At 34.7% G+C, this 17,937-nt stretch overlaps 2 protein-coding genes across 7 annotated transcripts in view; one reads left to right on the forward strand and one right to left on the reverse strand.

Moving 5' to 3' along the window:
- The window catches only part of LOC135130537 (diacylglycerol kinase eta), a 408,323-nt gene that overhangs the window by 275,001 nt on the left and 115,385 nt on the right, over nt 1–17,937 (reverse strand). Inside the window, exon 1 of one of the 6 annotated variants that reach the window (XM_064057937.1) lies at nt 2,486–2,519. The exons of the other annotated variants lie outside the window; for them this stretch is intronic. The gene's annotated coding sequence lies outside the window, so the exon portion shown is untranslated. Of the gene's footprint in view, nt 1–2,485; nt 2,520–17,937 lie in introns of those variants that run through there. 6 annotated transcript variants of the gene reach the window in all.
- LOC135130538 (uncharacterized) overlaps nt 1–17,937 on the forward strand; it is a 280,120-nt gene that overhangs the window by 235,278 nt on the left and 26,905 nt on the right. The gene's annotated exons all lie outside the window — the stretch shown is intronic.

Below are 17,937 nucleotides of genomic sequence, written 5' to 3' on the forward strand. Positions count from 1 at the left end.
TAAAAAAATGGTGTAAGGTTATTTAGGCAGAACTTCCCTTACCGCTGAAGTATAGTTCGACAAATCCCGCTTCTTTCTCTAAATATTATATATGTTTAAAAAATACAAATATCAATCATGGTTTAAGAAGAAAAAACACTCCGCTATATGTTCTTCGAACGACACGAGATACCGACTCATAAGCTATTCAGGTATATAGTGATTCACGTGCCGCTTATACTAGTATAGATATACCATATGGGTTTTGTTGCGAAAATCTGGATGCCTAGCGTACAAAATTAATGCTAATTCATAAACCACAAATATAGGAGTATGTTATTTTATAAAATGTAAGTATATCACATTTACTAAAAAAAATTGACATCAAATTTTTGTTGGGGATGATTAACCAAATTTTAGCTAATAGGTTATCGTTTTACCATCTACATGATATTCCTAATAGACAGGGTGAGTCACAAAGTGTGCATTCCTCGACGTCTCATTAATAAGTGTTAGAATTAGACGTGAGAAACCAAAGCTGCACAGTTCTTGGAGGATTATACTCTAAAATTATTTTTAACTATACGGTGTTCTGTTTTTAAGGTGCAACACACAACATAGTTTTTTTAAATGAGGCACCCTATATATTTTTAAATATTTTCATTAGCCACTTTCTAGAGTTATAATTGCAGATTATTTTTAAAATTCCGATGCGACATTGCCACGTTATTCCAATTTTCTGGAATGGTTAACAAAAAATCGTTATAAAGTTATTTTTAAATACGTATTAGAATATTTTGTGCAAGGATTAACTAAGGTACGCGCTTTGTTGTGATATCAATTAAATAAAATTTTAATATGCAGTGTTTATAAAAAATTATAAAACTTCACATTTTTCAAATAGCGATATATCAGTTTTTTCAAATAGGATACCTGTATTTTATTACTGAATCTTACTCTTTTTTATGTTCTCATTTTCTAATATGTCGATGTGTCACTTTACGAAGTAAAAAATAAGAGTGACCATCAACTTTAAATATGGAAAATAATTAACAAAGAAAAAAGAGAACAAGAAATAGAATAAGATGTAGCAATCAAATATAGGGTGTTCTGTTGATAAAAATTAAATATCGATGTTTGAAAATTGTAGTAATAAAAATAAATTTTAGACATCCTGAATATGAAAATTTCATTTCAGTTATACCTCTATTTATTTCTCCACAAAATATTGTACCAAGATATTAATAACCCTATTGCGATTATTTTGTCAACACTTCCATTGCTAAAAAATTTCAAGAAATTTGGAATAGCGTGGCAACGTCGTAACGGTATTTCAAAAATAATTTGTATATATAAATCCTAAGAAATGGCTAATGAGAAGGTCTAAAAATATATAAAGTGTTCCGTTCAAAAAAACGAAGCTATGTGTTACGCCTTTGATGTTTTCTTCTATTACTAATAATAAAATGAGATATCGAGGACCCCGTGCGTAATGACTCACCCTGTACACAGAAAATTTGATAGACGACAAACGGACGGAAACGAGAGGCCACTTTTTTCATACTCTAGGGGTCATAAAACGTCGAGCAAGGATGACAGTGGCAAATCGCCCGATGGACTCGATTACAATACTCTCTTCGCTTACGCTGGGGAAGTAAAAAACAGTTTCATACATTTTTACAGTGACGTCAGTAGTGTTCGTTTTTTCTATTAACTTTTGAGACGTCAGCTCATTTTGGTTCACATTTCAGCATCAACAATCTGCAATCGATTTAGTGGGTTCGGACATAATTTGCATTATAAAATATAAAATGTGAGATATACTCAGCAAAATTTCCAGATGACGTCATCAAATTTTTGGTAGCATTTTAACATTTTATTATTCCGAAGGTAGACCCAAGCCCTCACAATATCAGTCCAGTAGTTTGAAGATTATGTGCGTCGACGGACAGACGGACAACAGTAAAACGACGAGCAAATAATTATGAAATGGGGAAAATGATCCCATTAATATTGAAAATGTTTCCATGAAAATTAGAAACGCACTGTAACGGATTAGTGGTGTATTTCTTGTTTCAATTTACACCTTCGTTGCTGCACTGGAATTATCCTGTACAACATTCAAGACTCGAACGAGTTGTTACGAGCCAGGGGGACGGTAGTTCTTTAAATCGTGTGGTTTCTGACTTTATAATTGTATAACAGTAATTTAAGTTTTTCAATAAAAATTTTGCTAATTAGGGGAGAGCAGGGAACACAGTTTATATTTTGCTGTGTCTCTATCGTAGGCGCCCAAATCCGCGTATCACTATGACCAGTAAATTTTTGTAAGTTCTGTTCAATAATAATTATGCTAATGCTAATAAACTCAACCGTCCTTTCACAACTGGCCTTCGAGTATTATATAAACTGATTTTATTTATTATTATTTTTTTAAATATATATATGTAAACATGTAAATTAACCTTCGTAATGCCCTGCTCTACAAACAATCATCTAAACCTACCTGTCGCTGTCGATTCTCTCAAGCTACAGCCCGGCTCTCGTCTCCGGGGCGGCAAATCGTCTTGTCTCGTACAGGACGTATGCACACGTGCCTGTATCGACAGTGATGGTACGTCTACTTTGCGTCGTTGCGATGTGGGGCATCGATCGCGCGTCCGTCCGTTTCGTTCAGCGGCGTCGTCGATACTGAATACTAAAGCGGGACGCCGGCGTCGGCGGCGTCGAGCTGCTCTTCCATACTATACGAGAAAGGGGAGGAGCACGCAACGAGAAAGCTGTGTCGGTGACGTCATCACGAGTTTACGCTCTACTCCGACGCATTAAAACTCCGACGAGTTAAACGACCTTCTGGATGTACGTGCACCAGGTCCGGACTGCGGCCGAGCCGAGTCCGTGGGGAAGGTGCAGGTGCGTGCCGCCGGATAATGCGCTTGTTTCGCGGGTGAGGAAATTACGTTGGGACTTTTTGGATTACCTGGGATGAATTGCGCGAATATGGGGATGTTTTAGGATGCGGTGGCGGCGTGTGGAAGTAGGCACAGAGCGCTCGTACGGGCAAATGTGAGGTTTTTAGTGCTGCCGTAACCGAAAATGGTGTTTGGCTTTCGGCGAGTCGGAGTCATAACGAGCCGTAGGAACCTTAAAGATAAATCTAAAATATTTGACTCTTGGAAAATCGATTATTATTTGATAAGCTTTTTTGTTTTCAGAGACATGGCGTGAGAAATTGAATTAACTTAAATTAAAAGTAAAAACGAAAAATATAACATTAAATACTTTTGCACTGTTAATTGAATCTGTGCAGTTAATAAAAAAATTCCGAACTAAATTTTTGAATATTTCAGGAAAAATAGCTGACACTGTAAATAAAAAATTAAAGAAAGTACAAACATCACTTTCGATCGAGATCGATATTTATATATCAACATAGAACCGCAGTGCTTTCGGATCTAATTGATACGTTTCCAGATAATCCACAAAATTTAGACCGCAGGATTTGGTTCCAACAGGATGGAGCACCACCACATTATGGCGTAAATGTAAAAGTTTTTTGGAAAATCAGTTTGATGGAAAGTGGATTGTAAGGCGTGTACCAATAGAATGGCCACCTAGGTCTCCAGATCTGACACCCCTTCATTTTTTTATGGGGACTTTTAAAAAGTCGTGTTTACATGAACAGAGTCGATAATTTAGACGATTTGAAAGCACGAATTCGTCATGAAATGACTCGTATAAGTCCCCAGAGTTTTGAAACTTCCGTCAATTAGGTCTACACCATCGTCTTGATTTGTGGGGAACAGTTTGAACAACTTCTATAGTATGGTATTCTACCATTAGACTGGAAAACTGCTCTGATCACTCCAGTTTACAAAAAAGGGGACAAACTCGATGCAGATAATTACCGCCCCATTAGTCTAACGTCTCTTGTCGTGAAGGTCATGGAGTCCATTATTTACGATAATATGATTGCGTTCCTTATGAAACATAATGTGATTCCACCAGCACAGCATGGTTTTCTGCCGGGAAAGTCTATAAACACCAACCTTCTGACTTCTCTCGCTGACTGGACTCGAGCGCTGGATACGGGTGACACAGTGGACGTTGTATATTTCGATTTTTCCAAGGCTTTTGACCGTGTGCCTAAACGTCGTCTTCTGTTCAAACTAGATCACTATGGAATAAGGGGCGACCTTCTTCGTTGGATAGACTCCTTTCTCACTGATCGTTCATTTAGGGTCAGAATTGGTAATTCTGTTAGTGTCCCGGTTAAGGTACTGAGCGGAGTCCCTCAAGGCTCCGTGCTCGGGCCCTTGTTGTTTATAGTTTATTCGTCAGATATCACCAACGGTTTGAGGTCTAAATGTGCTATGTACGCCGACGATGTAAAACTTTACAACTCTAGCTCGAACTGTATGATTTTAAGCAATGATATCACCTCAATCCACACCTGGTCCCGTGACTGGTTAATTCCATTAAATATGTCTAAGTGTAGAGTACTCCACCTCGGAGGACAAAACCCTCGGAATTGTTACTACCTTAATGGCGTCGAGCTTTCTAAAACGAACACCTGCTCCGATCTAGGTGTTACCATTACATCCGATCTTTCGTGGTCAGAACACGTTGCTTGCATCACCAGAAAGGCTAACAGAACAGTGTATTTAATCACTAAAGCTTTTGGGAAAGCGAACGTTAAGGTTATTGTTGCGTTATATAAAACATATATAAGACCTATCCTAGAGTTCGCGAATAGTGTTTGGAGCCCACACCTAGTACGAGACAACGATTTATTAGAAGCCACTCAACGGCGGGTTACTAGGCTGCCTTTTGGTCAGATACGTCCATCATATCAAGATAGGCTCAAACTGATGTGTCTCCCATTGCTCTCCCGCAGACGCAAGCGAGGGGATGCCATTACCGTATTCCGAGCGCTTACTGATGGTGACTCACCTATTAGATATCTCTTCCCTTTAAATACGGATGGCCGTACTAGAGGTCACGCTTTCAAACTCTTAAAAGAGAAGTTTCGCACAGATGTCAGAAAATACTTCATCACTAACAGAGTGTTCGAATTTTGGAATTCCTTACCCGCTCATGTTGTCAGTTGCAAAAATCTTACCGAGTTCAAAATTAGACTGGATTTACATCAACGAGACTAATGCTAACATAACTGTGTTCTTGCGCGGGCATAACAGGCACTAGCCTCTGCCCGAACGCATTTCTAATAATAATAATAATAATAAATAAATTTTTACTCTAACGTATTGTTCTGTTTATTTAATATTTATCATTAAAATCTTGTTTATTTTGTTTGTTATTAATTTTTCAATTTTATTTTTGTTATACAATCCCTACATCAAACTACATTTTTAGATGCAGAAAAATAAGCTTCATCAAATAGTGCGCTTTTTATGAATTTGTGCATTAGTTTATCATAACTCTGTGGTAAATTAAGTAGTTTTTTACAAAAGGAAGACTAAATTTATAGATTGTAAGTTTTGCCATGTTTAAATGGGACACCTGTATTCTATAATACTGCTCCACTTTTTCAACGTAAGCTTTCTTTTTATATTAGATTGTGGGGATTTATTCTGCCAATACTACCAAAAGAATTATTAAGATAAACCCCAACAACTGTGATGTCAAAAGAAAGCTTACGTGGAGACAAGGTTGAAGGCGAAATTGTTATAAAATATACGGTGCCCCACTTAAAAAATAATGACGAATTTGATAATCTCGTATAAATAGGTAAAATATCGTGAAATTTCTTATACATATAGCAATGCAATGATATTATATCGTCTTCACCAACATCAAAACACAAAGTAAATCTCATTCAAATGTTAGAAATGACATATTTTTGTACCTATCCGTCATGAACCGCTTTTATTTTTTTATTTAGACTTCCAGATTTTTGTAGAAAGAATCAAACCGCGTGGCGAACAGTCAGTGAAGTCCAGACAATGGGAGAAGTAGAGTCTAGTCAAATCCATTCCAGTCGGAATTATTTTGTACATAATCGCTGCATAATTAGTCGTGTAAATTTGAGTTACTAAGAAATAAATTGTTTAGTTTTACGCACGCCGATTTTAAATTACGATCAACGTAACAATATTTTCTCATTTTCCCGGAATTTTTGAAATGCGGTAGTGTCAGATCCTAACTGATATTTATATTTTCTTGATAAATATCTAATGAGGTCTTTACAAACTTTTTTTACGAAAAACTCACATGAAACATATCGATTGCGTGTTTTACTTGGAGAAACGGGATACATACTTTTTCATGTTCCCGAGATATTGCGGATGAATCCTCTGTTATACAAATTTTATTTTGATTGAAATACGAAAAAACGCCATTGCCATTAACTTCGGGGCTTGCTATGCATAAAATAAACAATTATTTTTTTTTTATCTGTCTTTGCGTTCTAAATCGTTTTATTATTTTATAACAATTACAATTAAAGCATGTTTTTATATATGTACTTCTACTTACTAATTTTGAGATGACGTCATCAAATTGTTGGTGGGGACGATTAGACAAATCTTGGTTACATTTTCCACGATATTCCTAACATATATGTAAAATTTGGTAAAAATCGGTCTGGTAGTTTCAGAAGATCATCTGTTTAATAAAAATCGACATAGACGACAAACAGACGGAAACGGGACACCTATTTTCCGTTCGTCTGTCTATCGTCTATCGTCGTTGATATTTATTAAAGAGATAATCTCCGAAACTACCGGCCCGATTGGTGTCAAACTTTATATGTATGTATGTTAGAAATATCGTGTAAATGGTAAAACGCTAACCAAAATGTGTCCTACCATCTCCGTCAGTAATCTGATGACGAAACCTCCAAATTTTTCTTTGTAGATGTTATTTAAATTTTATAAGTAATATATTATTACTAACTATATTTTATTAATTTATAGGGGTCATCATAAGATAAATAGAAATTTGAAAAACCAGTACCTATATTAAATTTAAGAGGTCATATTTCAGAACCTGCTTGAAATTTTTACTTAGGTTTTTAACGGCAATATAAATAAATAGAACTGATTTAATATTGTAACTTTACTGTGAAAAAATAGGTTTTGAAATGTTCGACATGTTCTTTTATAATATTAACAAATTTAATATTAATGTATTTAATGATAATAATAATGTATTTATTTCTAACGGGTGGAAACACCCATTTAAATAAAAACAATAAACAAACCTATTCTCTAAGCATTAGTACCGCAATAAAAAAAAAACAAAAAAAAAATTTAATTTAAAAATGATGTACGATCAAGTTGTAGTCAAAATTAAGAATTTTTAAAGCCGAATAATGTTTGAAGCAACGTGCAAGCAATTATTTCAGTTAAGTAATTTGCCTTGCTCAATATACTACTGGAAATAAAAAATAATTCGCAAACGCTAATTTTTCCTGAAATTAATTTCGCTTGCTAAAAAAAACACTAAACAATTGATGTAGAACGACAAAAGTTTAAAAAAAAATATATGGAAGCATGTACCAACTCTTAAGTTACTCAGTACGTAAAATACACAAAAGCAAACGTTGTCATCGGTAGTACTAATTAATAATAATAGAAAAAATGATGTAGCCCACTGGAAAATGTACATCGCTAGGTCGGAATGAATACTATAGGAAAATACGGAGCGTTTATCTATTCTATAACAATACGTGAATTTGCCGAGTGCTGCCCGACAGTTCTCTCTCTAATGAAATTGCAGCGGCGAATAAAATTTTCACGGGAAAGAATAAGCATTCAATGGAGAATGTTTCGTGCTGGAATTTTCTATATTTGCTATACAAGTAGAAATAGTTAATAACACTGAAAACGAAGTCTAAATTGGACCTGAACAAATTTAAATTGTTAGTTTCTATGAAAGTAAGTAGATAATGTGTGTTCGTTCTCATAATGTGTATAATTCGGATAAAAAAACTGCATTTTTTAATGATTGTATCAACAAACTACAAAAAAGATCCCAAATAATTTGGATTGTTAAAAATGTAAACCGGCCGAAAAACGGTCTCTTCAAGGATAAAACTTCTGTTAAAAAAAATCTCGACCATGAATAACCATATCTACATATTTGGCAAATTTAATAGCAAAAATGTGCTGATTAAAGAACGTTTGAATACAGATGAAGTATAAATGAAAATGTCGGTTCACTAATCCTAGAAGATGTGAGTATTAAAAAAACATATCTACGATAAAAAAAAGAGAAAATCAAGCAAGACGTGTCATGTGTCAAATTTTGTTTGCTTCACTCTTGTTACTGAAAATAAATTACTATCTTTTGTTATATATGTGTATGTTTTGTCATTTAGGTTCTCCACCTCGGCGGGATATTTTCCACGGTTCGTTAACAAAGAACGTGTTGCGTTCGTTCATTCCATTAGATGTACGGAAGCTTCTGACTGACTGAAGTTATACAGGGTCATTATAAAATATTGTAGTCAACTCACCTATGAAAAACAAATGAAATTTTTCTCGTGCCGCTAATCACCAAAATGATTTGAACTGTTTTGAAATGTCACGAACGTCCAAACAAATCTGTCAGATGTGTCAAAAATTGAAATGACCGGTTCGCGGTTTAATTTCATTTTAAATAGACACGAAAAGACGCCAGGCCAGAGCATTAAGGGTTGCAGTGTTATCGAGCATTTGTGAACGCCACTGCAATACATTTCAGTTTCAAAAATTGTAAATTGTCAGAAAAACGTTTAAGGGCTTTGTCATGAATTACACCTTGGAAAGTCGATTGGAGTTGAACAGAATAAATCATCTGGTCTGTTTTGCAAAGAAGCAATAATTTTTCAAATAATGAAATCCAAAAAGTGAGGTTAAGTTTGTCGAAACCAATGAACACGGTAATTATTTAAAAAATTACATTTTTATAGGTACCCTGAAGGTAAAAATTGTGAAAAATCACGTAATGGACAATGGCAGAGCAAGTCTTATCACAGTTAACGAACACTATGAGTACCTAATGAGTTTTTGCAGTAAATAATTTTGCCAAAGTTGTGATCCCGCGAAAGTTCTGTTTGTAAATTGTAAGGAATCGTCAAAATATTGGTGCAGACATGGTTTGTGACCGGTGCTTTTCTCTTGAAAAAACACAACTGAAATCCTTGATCTTCATCCCTACAATAGGTGAAAATTGCTATGTCCAAACATTACCTTCAGCTTTGCAGTTTCTAGATATCTGAAACATGCCAGATCTGCATAACAGGAATGTCAAAGAGGTTCTACCCAAAACACGCCCACATGGCCATCCTAATATCAAGATTTTTCAAAATTTCTATAAGAAAAAAGATGAAAAAACCAATAAAATTTCAGGAGCATAGTGTTAAGAGTTCTGTAGCTGATTATGAGATCTCTTGAAACAACAGAATGTTTAATAAAGATTTTTAACTTTCCTAATAGTAAAATTACAATTATTACTAAACAGTAAGTTGAAGTAAGTTTTAAATTAAGAGAATGCAACTAACACCGAAAGAAAAATGAAAGTTACTGAAAATAAAAAACTTTATTGCAGTACCTACATACACTTTCTACATCTAATTTTGTTTATTGATCACATTCATTTACTTGAAAAAGTATCAGGCCTATGAATCGTCGTCTGCTAACCACACACCAACCTTCATTGCGTGTGATGGTGTTTCTTCAAAAGCGTGAGTATATTCTATACACCAAATTCTGAAGTTCTGTCAGTTGACATAATAGCCTAACAGATGAAACCAGGCTTCATCAGAAAAGAACGACAAATCGAGAATCCCGTTATCGTCCATATCAGCTTGAAACCAACTACACTACCCAACGCGGCAAGGAAAATCAGCTGGTTGCAGCTCCTGAACCAACAAAATCTTGTATGGATGCATATGTAACTTCTCTTTTACGATTTTCTGACATGGGCTGTATGGTACTCCGGACAGTAAAGATTTTTGACAAATCTTTATTCGGACTTTGTTCCATTCTCATCCTTAAATCTTCAACAACGTCTTCACTAACTTGAGGTCTCCCCGTCGGTTTTCACTTAGAAATGCTACCAGTGTCGTTAAATCTGGCCATAATTCGCCATATAGCGTCTTCAAAGATTCTTCATCAATGACAACAGAACATTTCACTAGATACTCGTTTTTAGACGCCTCCACAGAGTACACTCCATCCCCATCCTCATTTAACACCCCATTACGGTAATAGGCATGATGATTGCGCCAAAGAACTAAAAAAATCATTTGTAACACTGACCATAGTTATTCCTCTCTGTTCATTACCTGAGATTATTCCACAATGATCTGTAATTTTGAAAAAAACTGTTTTTTGAGACACTTATTAAAGTTCTAACAAAGGGGAAGACAGCAAAAATGAAAACAAGACAAGTCAATTAACGCACAAAGTGAGGGAAAACGTACCAGTACAAACGAAAAAATTATTGACATCTGACAGAATTTGATGAAGCGTTGAAACAGTGCAGCCGCTAATGTCAACTAATGTGGCGCTAAAAATAAAAATTCCAATATTAGTGTAATCCTTTCCACAAAACTGAAAAAGGCGGCACAAAATGTCACCAAAATCATGGCCTTCTTCGACTACAATATTTTATAATGACCCTGTAGTATTGCGGACTGAGAATTATTACACCACCAACCTTGTCCTTTTCCAGACCCGCAGTAGGAGTTCATCTATTAAAGGTTATATTTACTATTGCGGTATTTCTCCAGCTTTTCCACCTCTTGTAACTTGTGAAATCGCAACACATTTAAAAACGTTAAGAAAATAATTTTAAAGTTTGATAAGTACTCTTTTGAAAGAAAGACTTAACGACTTGTACAAAGTCTTATTTGATTATGTGTATACTTTTTATTACAAATACTCCCACCACGTGCTTAATTAACTTAACCCGGGAGTAATCTTCACTTTTTTTGTTAAACGTTGAACTATCCAGTTACTGTTGATTAAAGCTAAACTTAAATATCGCATTTTGTAAACGTAGACAACCCAACATCGTCTTACGTCAATTATGCTTTAGATTTATTTGGAGGAGGTCCACTATTGAGATATTAGATGGATTTTAAAGCCGCTGCTGAGACAGTACATAAATGAGATGGCCCTTGTTGTCGATACAAGGTGTTTCAGCCATTCACAGATCTAAGGAACAAATTGTATTTATACTTATTTTTAAACAAGAAAAAGTCAGAAATGTGCACTTAAAGACCAAAAGCATCAGAAATTCTACTCAGAGAATTATTCATTTTAAAGCAGGGGATCAGTTTTGCTGCTGCTATCAACTAAATTTAGTTAAAGTTAAAGTTGTCGAAAGAAGAACGACTGCGAATAGGCAAGCATTATGGATGCAATTTGTTGTTACTGAAGGTGTAATTACTAAGAACTGCAATGTAAGTAAGATGTATCGATTACTACAAAGTTCTGAAGTTTCGATTATAGAGACACTCTACGTCAGTTGTATAAATTTGGGTTTAGTGAAACGTGTACTCTCATCAAATGGGGTACGAAAAGAAGGAGTTTTGGTATATTGTTTTGTTAATTTCTAAACTCAGGGGCCCACATGCGCAAAGTACATAAATAATCAAAAATTTGTGCAAACTGAATCGTTTTGGTACAAATTCAACCGAAGAAATTGTTGACACGATAGAAAATTTAAAACCCACGAATACCTACTGTGAAACCTGATACATATATTTGGAAACAATTTGAAGAGTTTTGCAAACAGTGAAAGTACGAGCTGCGAGCCGAGACGACCGATGAAGAAATAGCGAGTATTTTGAAGGATTGGGCATTTAAAATAAAACGAAAGGATGGGTCTGATTACAACGAAGGTGTTGTGAAAACTATATGGAATGTAAGGGCTAAACTTATTCAAGAAAAATACTTTAAAGAGCACAATCGGAAAATGGACCCATTCAAAGATTTAGTATTTGAAGGAGCTCGTAAAGCCTCCACAACTAAAAGAACACTTCAGTCATTACCAGAAAAAGAAAAAAATGGTTCTGCAGATTTGACAAATGTGCAAATTCAAAATATTTCTCAACGTTTTGAACCAAATACACCCAAAGGCTTGGAAAGAAATTTTTTTTCAAATTGCATCAGTAGAACTGGCCCGGCGTGGGAATGAAGCAACATCATATGCAGCAGGAATACCAATGGGTATCTTATCGTATAATGCTATTTTTGGAAAAACAACCGAAGAAGGTGAGAAAAATTTGGTTGAAAGCAAGTGGCTGTCACCAAACAAAGAAATTGAAATTTATGTCGGTGAGGTTGTTTGAAAAGATGATGGCCAAACGAACTTCGAATGTGAAGACGAATAGCTTATTTTTGACGTAAAAAAAGGACTGGAAATAACAAATGTTTGGTACAAGTGGACGTGTTTAGGTGCTGAAAATGTTGGAATCGACATTAAAAAGGCAAGAATTACGAATCAGTCTAAATGATCTCCGGTAGTGAGTGTATTAGCGAAATGACGAAACAAGGCAACATTAGACTTGTGATTGTCCCCAATTAATCGAATAATATTGAAACCGCAACTTGTGACCTCATGTAAAATGCACATTGTCATCTCATACAACTATTTTCCAGATGTGCCTCTGCTGAAAAAATAAGCAACAGGAGTAGCAAATTTTATGCAAAATCCGTGAATCACAAGGCGTAGTAATTTATTTCCTATCTGGGTCCTTTTGCCAATGAGACTTTGATTGTCAGTGTTTTCTACCCCATAAAATGTGTCTTCTGATCTACTGTAGTACATTCGCTCTTTTATATCCATCTCAGATACAACCGCCTCAACTGAAAGTCTCTGTCGTATGAGCTGTGTAATACTAATGCTTGGACAAGCTACATATTTTGCAATGGTAGAACGGCAGGGAGCTGGAATCAAAAGCCGTCGACCCAGATCATAGCCCTTTGGTGAAGCAAAGCGCCAAGCAACGCAATATATTAGTGTAGTTTTTGACCCCCTAGAACGTTTTTTAAATTATAGTTTGCTATTTGTTCTAAAATAAATATAGCTGTGATGTCATTTTTGCTGGCATTCTTTTCAATTTGTTCAATTTTTTCGAGGTGTTTTCAAAGTGGTCAAAAAATTCTTGTAAATGTTGTTTTTCAAATTCAAGTATAGCATTTTTTTTTGTGGAGTGAGATATAAATACCAGTAAAATCTATTGAACAGGAATATCTATTGCACAAACTTACCTTTGTTAAACTGGAGAACTGCATGGCTTTTTAGCCTGCATCTGCTAAAAGAATCGTAGAAAAAATCATTTTCAGTAAAATGTAGAATATAGACTTTTGCCCTCTCCGAAGGAGGTTCAAAGTTTTCTTAAATGAAATTAATGTTCACGTTACGTTATATCAAGATTTTTTCCAAATCCACACATTTTCATAGCTTTATTGAGAATTGTTTCTATGTGGTACTTGAACGTATAAGATTTGTCAACCACTACACCAAGATCCTTTACCGTTTTAACTCTCAAATGGCCAAGAGTAAGAATTAGCAATACTTAAAAATGTGAGTTATGTCATTAACGAAAAGAGGAAAAGAATAGGGCCCAAGTGGCTGCCTTGAGGAACACTGGATGTTGCTTTTATTTCATGAGAGAACAGTCCAGTGATACGAACGGTCTGCGTTAAATCAGAATCTAGGAAAACATGTGATAAAAAATGTAAATAATAAGTGCTTACTATATTTTTTAAGAGAGTAACTAGTTAGTCAATAAAATAGCTAGTTAATAGAGTAATAGTATACACCGACACCGACATAGTTAGTTTTAATTTGTAAATGTATCTATAGCATATAAGTATTGTAAGAAATGATAGAAATAAAATACTAATGTGTAAAAAAAAGAAATTTTCTTCCATATTTGGCATATACATATTTCTTGCATATTTTAATATTTTTTTGCATATAATGGCAAATTTCTCTGCATACATGTATATGCGCATATTTACATGTTTTTTCTGCATATAATTCCGAGTTTTACTCATCATCAGAACCTTCTACTTATTCTTTGCACAACCAGGAATTTTTGAATGCATACAATGTGTATTATAATAGTTACTGTACGTTCAATTTTTATAAATAATAAAGAAATTAGTTATGTTGCCATTCATTATATAATCGTAACGAATACCAGTCGGGCTTAAGAAAATATATCGAAAATATGCGGTCTTGTGGTGTTTCAAATAATACGTATCGTTAATCGGTCAGTATTTTCGATTATTTTCTATGCTCTCGTGATATAACTGATTCTTATCATCGTGATATATAGATTGTCCCAGATAAAACACCGCTGCGTTATATTTTGAGAACAGATAGAAATATCGAAATTTTGCCATTGTTTTTAGGTTGAAAGGGGAACCTTAACTGAACATATTTCAAATACAGGATGGCTGGGATTTATTGTGTCAGATTTTAACGGGTATGCATTATTTTGATTCTAAAAGCCTATTAATATTTTAGTCTGAAAATTAAATACTACTGTTCGCAATTTTATTTATTTTTAAACACCTTATTAAAGCAAATGGTCAAGATGGGCCCCATTCATTCTGACACAAGCATTGGCACAACGGATCCATTATTTCTGCACTCGTTCGAGCATTTCTGGGTTTCCACGAATGATATTGGTGAATTCGTTGTCTAAAGTGATCTCTTCTGTATAAACCAACCATTTCGTGTGGCTCCAAAAGAAAAAAAATCTAGTGGGGTCAAATCGGGAGATCGGGCAGGCCAATGCTGAATCCCACCTCGCCCGATCAGGGAATTGAACATTTAAAAATTGCTGTACCATACGGCTAACATGAGGTGGCGCCCTATCATGTAGAAACCACATACTTTACCAGACATGTAGAGGCACTTTTTCCAACAATTTCTGCAAATTTCTTCTTAAAAATCGCTAATAAATCGCACCCGTTAACCGCGAAGGTAGTTCAAGAGGTCCTTAGGTCCTATTGACAGATACTTTAACAAATTGTCAAACAGGAGTATTATTTTATTATTTAGAGTTAGATAAATCACTTGATTTACCTAACAAAAAATCGACCGTGGTTTCATCGAAAATTTTGAAATCAAAATGCTGCCTAGAACTTTCAGATAGAACTCGTAAAAACTAACAAATTCATACCGTCCACGTCCTATTAAATTTTTGCTGAATTGTGACAAAACAAATATCAAATGATGATATCAACCATATAAAATGCCATTATTATTTACTTCTCAAGGGTAAGTTAAAGAAGGGTTCATCCGGTTTCTGCCGTCAGTCTTTTATCCAACAAATAATCTCCGAAACTACTGGACCGATTTTTGTCAAATGTCATATGCATGTCAAAAATATCGTGTATATGGTAAAATATATCAATATTATCTCCACTAACAATTTGATGACGCCCCCTCATTGTTTTTTTTTAGTAAATAGAATTCAAATATTATAAGAAAACATACGCTTCTATTTGTGGTTTATGAATCGGCCTTACGTTTTAATCCCTAGTTTTAGAAAAAATAACCCAAATTGCATTGTCACATTTTAAACCACTATAACAGCACTGACGCATGGTGAACTCTGTGGACGTTCTCTAAAAATGTTGAATTACCAACGCGTAGGAGGTTGGTTCGATGGACTCTTGGGCCATTTTTTTACACTTTGAGTGGTATTTTCTATATTTTTTATTATCAGTATTGCACGTGTACTGCACGTGTCGAAATTAACCTACGTGAAATATTGATCAGAACATTTTCCAACGGGAAAATTCGCTAGTGTCAGGCACAGCTTCTATCACTTTATCAACGCATTCATACTTTTGGAACAATTGTTTACCCATTCGCCGGATTTCACCGCACTCCGCCCACATCAGATATAAACAAGTTAACAAAGTGTGTCTTCCTAATATAATGGGTTCAAATCAAACGCAGTGGCAGCCTATGGGTGATTAAATAGCGATATATTAACGAATTTAGAAAAACAAGTTTTACAAGAATCTGTAAAAAAATTAGTCTGCTATTTAGGTAAACAGAACTGCCCTCGTCTCTTAAATAAAACAGTCGAACAAATCGGATCTTTCGAAAAATTATAAAGCTTGGTTTTGTAAAATTTTATTTATTTTATGATGATCTCTAAATATTCGGTAAGGATAGGACTTGAACCCACACGTGACAGAGCACAAATCTTAGAATCAACCATCAGTTCCACACGACTACAAAGACTTTTAATGTAGAGGCGAGATATCAGTTACTGGTAATTGTGATAAAAGCAAAGCGAAATCATGAACTACGAGTAGAGGAATATATTATTTGACAAAATTTAGATAACCTTAACTACGCAAAATGCAAGCAACCAGCAATACAGCATAGGCAACCAACAAATCGATGAAGGCAACGACTAGTACAGCAGTAGCAAAACTCAATCTCTCATTCCTACAAAGTTACTTTTCCACATCGCAAGTGCATTAAGACGATCAGAATACTCAAAACACACAGAAATGTAGCTCAGGAAGTATACATTTCAACAAAAAAATTATTTCTAAAAAGTTTTCACTATAAATACACATATTATATATACAAACTAAAAAATATTATTATATAGTAACATAAATGTTTCATTACTGTAACATTATGCTTTAGGATCAAACTCATACATTAGCGGATCTAAAAAATATATAAAAGTTTAGCACTTGTCTGTGGAAAGTTCGAGCAAAAAAACTTAGTTTTAACGTAAGAGAAGAGCCGCAAATCATCGGAGTGATTTATTGCACTTCGTCAAATCCTTCAGGACCTCAGCCAATTCATAACAAAAAATGCAAAATGACGGATGGGAGCTTTAGCTCTTTTCACTTCGTTTCAGCCGGCACTTTAGAAAGTACAAATTATTATTAATATTATAAAATAAAACAGTATGCAAATTAATCACAACCGTTATTTCGTAGAAATTTTATTAATCTACGACTTGTGACATTTCCACGCGGTGTCACATGAGAAGTTCCTGTGCGATTTTCCTGAAAAGAAATCTCTAATTATGACAACAAGACAGCGTTTCTGCGAAGTCGCGTAGGACGACGTAGAAACTGTGTATAAAAACAAGTTAAAGTCTTTGCCTCGAAGCATAATGGAAGTTGCATCTTTCGGAACTTCATTCATTATTAGTATACCCACGTTCTGGGAAATCTACTTTCATGTTTGCGACAATTTTTTTTCCAGAAACGTTTGGTCGTTAAATATCACCATTCGATAAAATTTCCTCGGATAAGGCGAGGTTTATTTGTTTTACTTATTTACACATGTGGTCGTATTGTTTACCATTATTTATTTCCGCTAAAAATAGAGCTTCAACCTATTCCCTGAATCATTCATAAATTTAATTTAGCTACCGTTTCAATTTACTTTTCCAGTAGAGCGTTCTATTTGTAGCCAGCACTCCGGGGAACAAAACCTGAATAATACAGCAAAAGCTCAAAGAAAAAATTTAAATTTACATAAATTAACTATCGTGACAAAAATTAAAGCTCTGCCTTTGAGTCTGCTGCCCGAAAAAAGACCAACAAAACTCTTATTTCCCTCGGTGGGGTACCTTTGATTTTAATTAAACTGATCTATCAAAATATCCTTGTGCAGAAATCGGTGCAACAATCACTAACCTTAAACGGCCTCACTTTAATAAGTGTTATCAATCAAAGTCCCAAATATGTCACACTTATATGATGCATTTTTTTTAACAAATTATCAGTTTACGTCAGTGCACATTAGAGATAATAAACAACATTTTTGCATGCATAAAATAATCAGTAAATTGTTTTTGTGGTATATCTGCCTACTCTACCTTATCGTGCTACGCCTACCGTTCTCATTCTAAATTTAATCTAACACATACGACATAAAAGCTCATTTTGGCAACCGATAAAGACTATAAATAGATATAACAATGTGTAATCGAAT

This window comes from Zophobas morio, unplaced genomic scaffold (genome assembly GCF_036711695.1).
Source record: "Zophobas morio isolate AGI-343-1 ecotype UQ-CSIRO unplaced genomic scaffold, CSIRO_AGI_Zmor_V1 ptg000017l, whole genome shotgun sequence".
NCBI lineage: Eukaryota > Metazoa > Arthropoda > Insecta > Coleoptera > Tenebrionidae > Zophobas > Zophobas morio.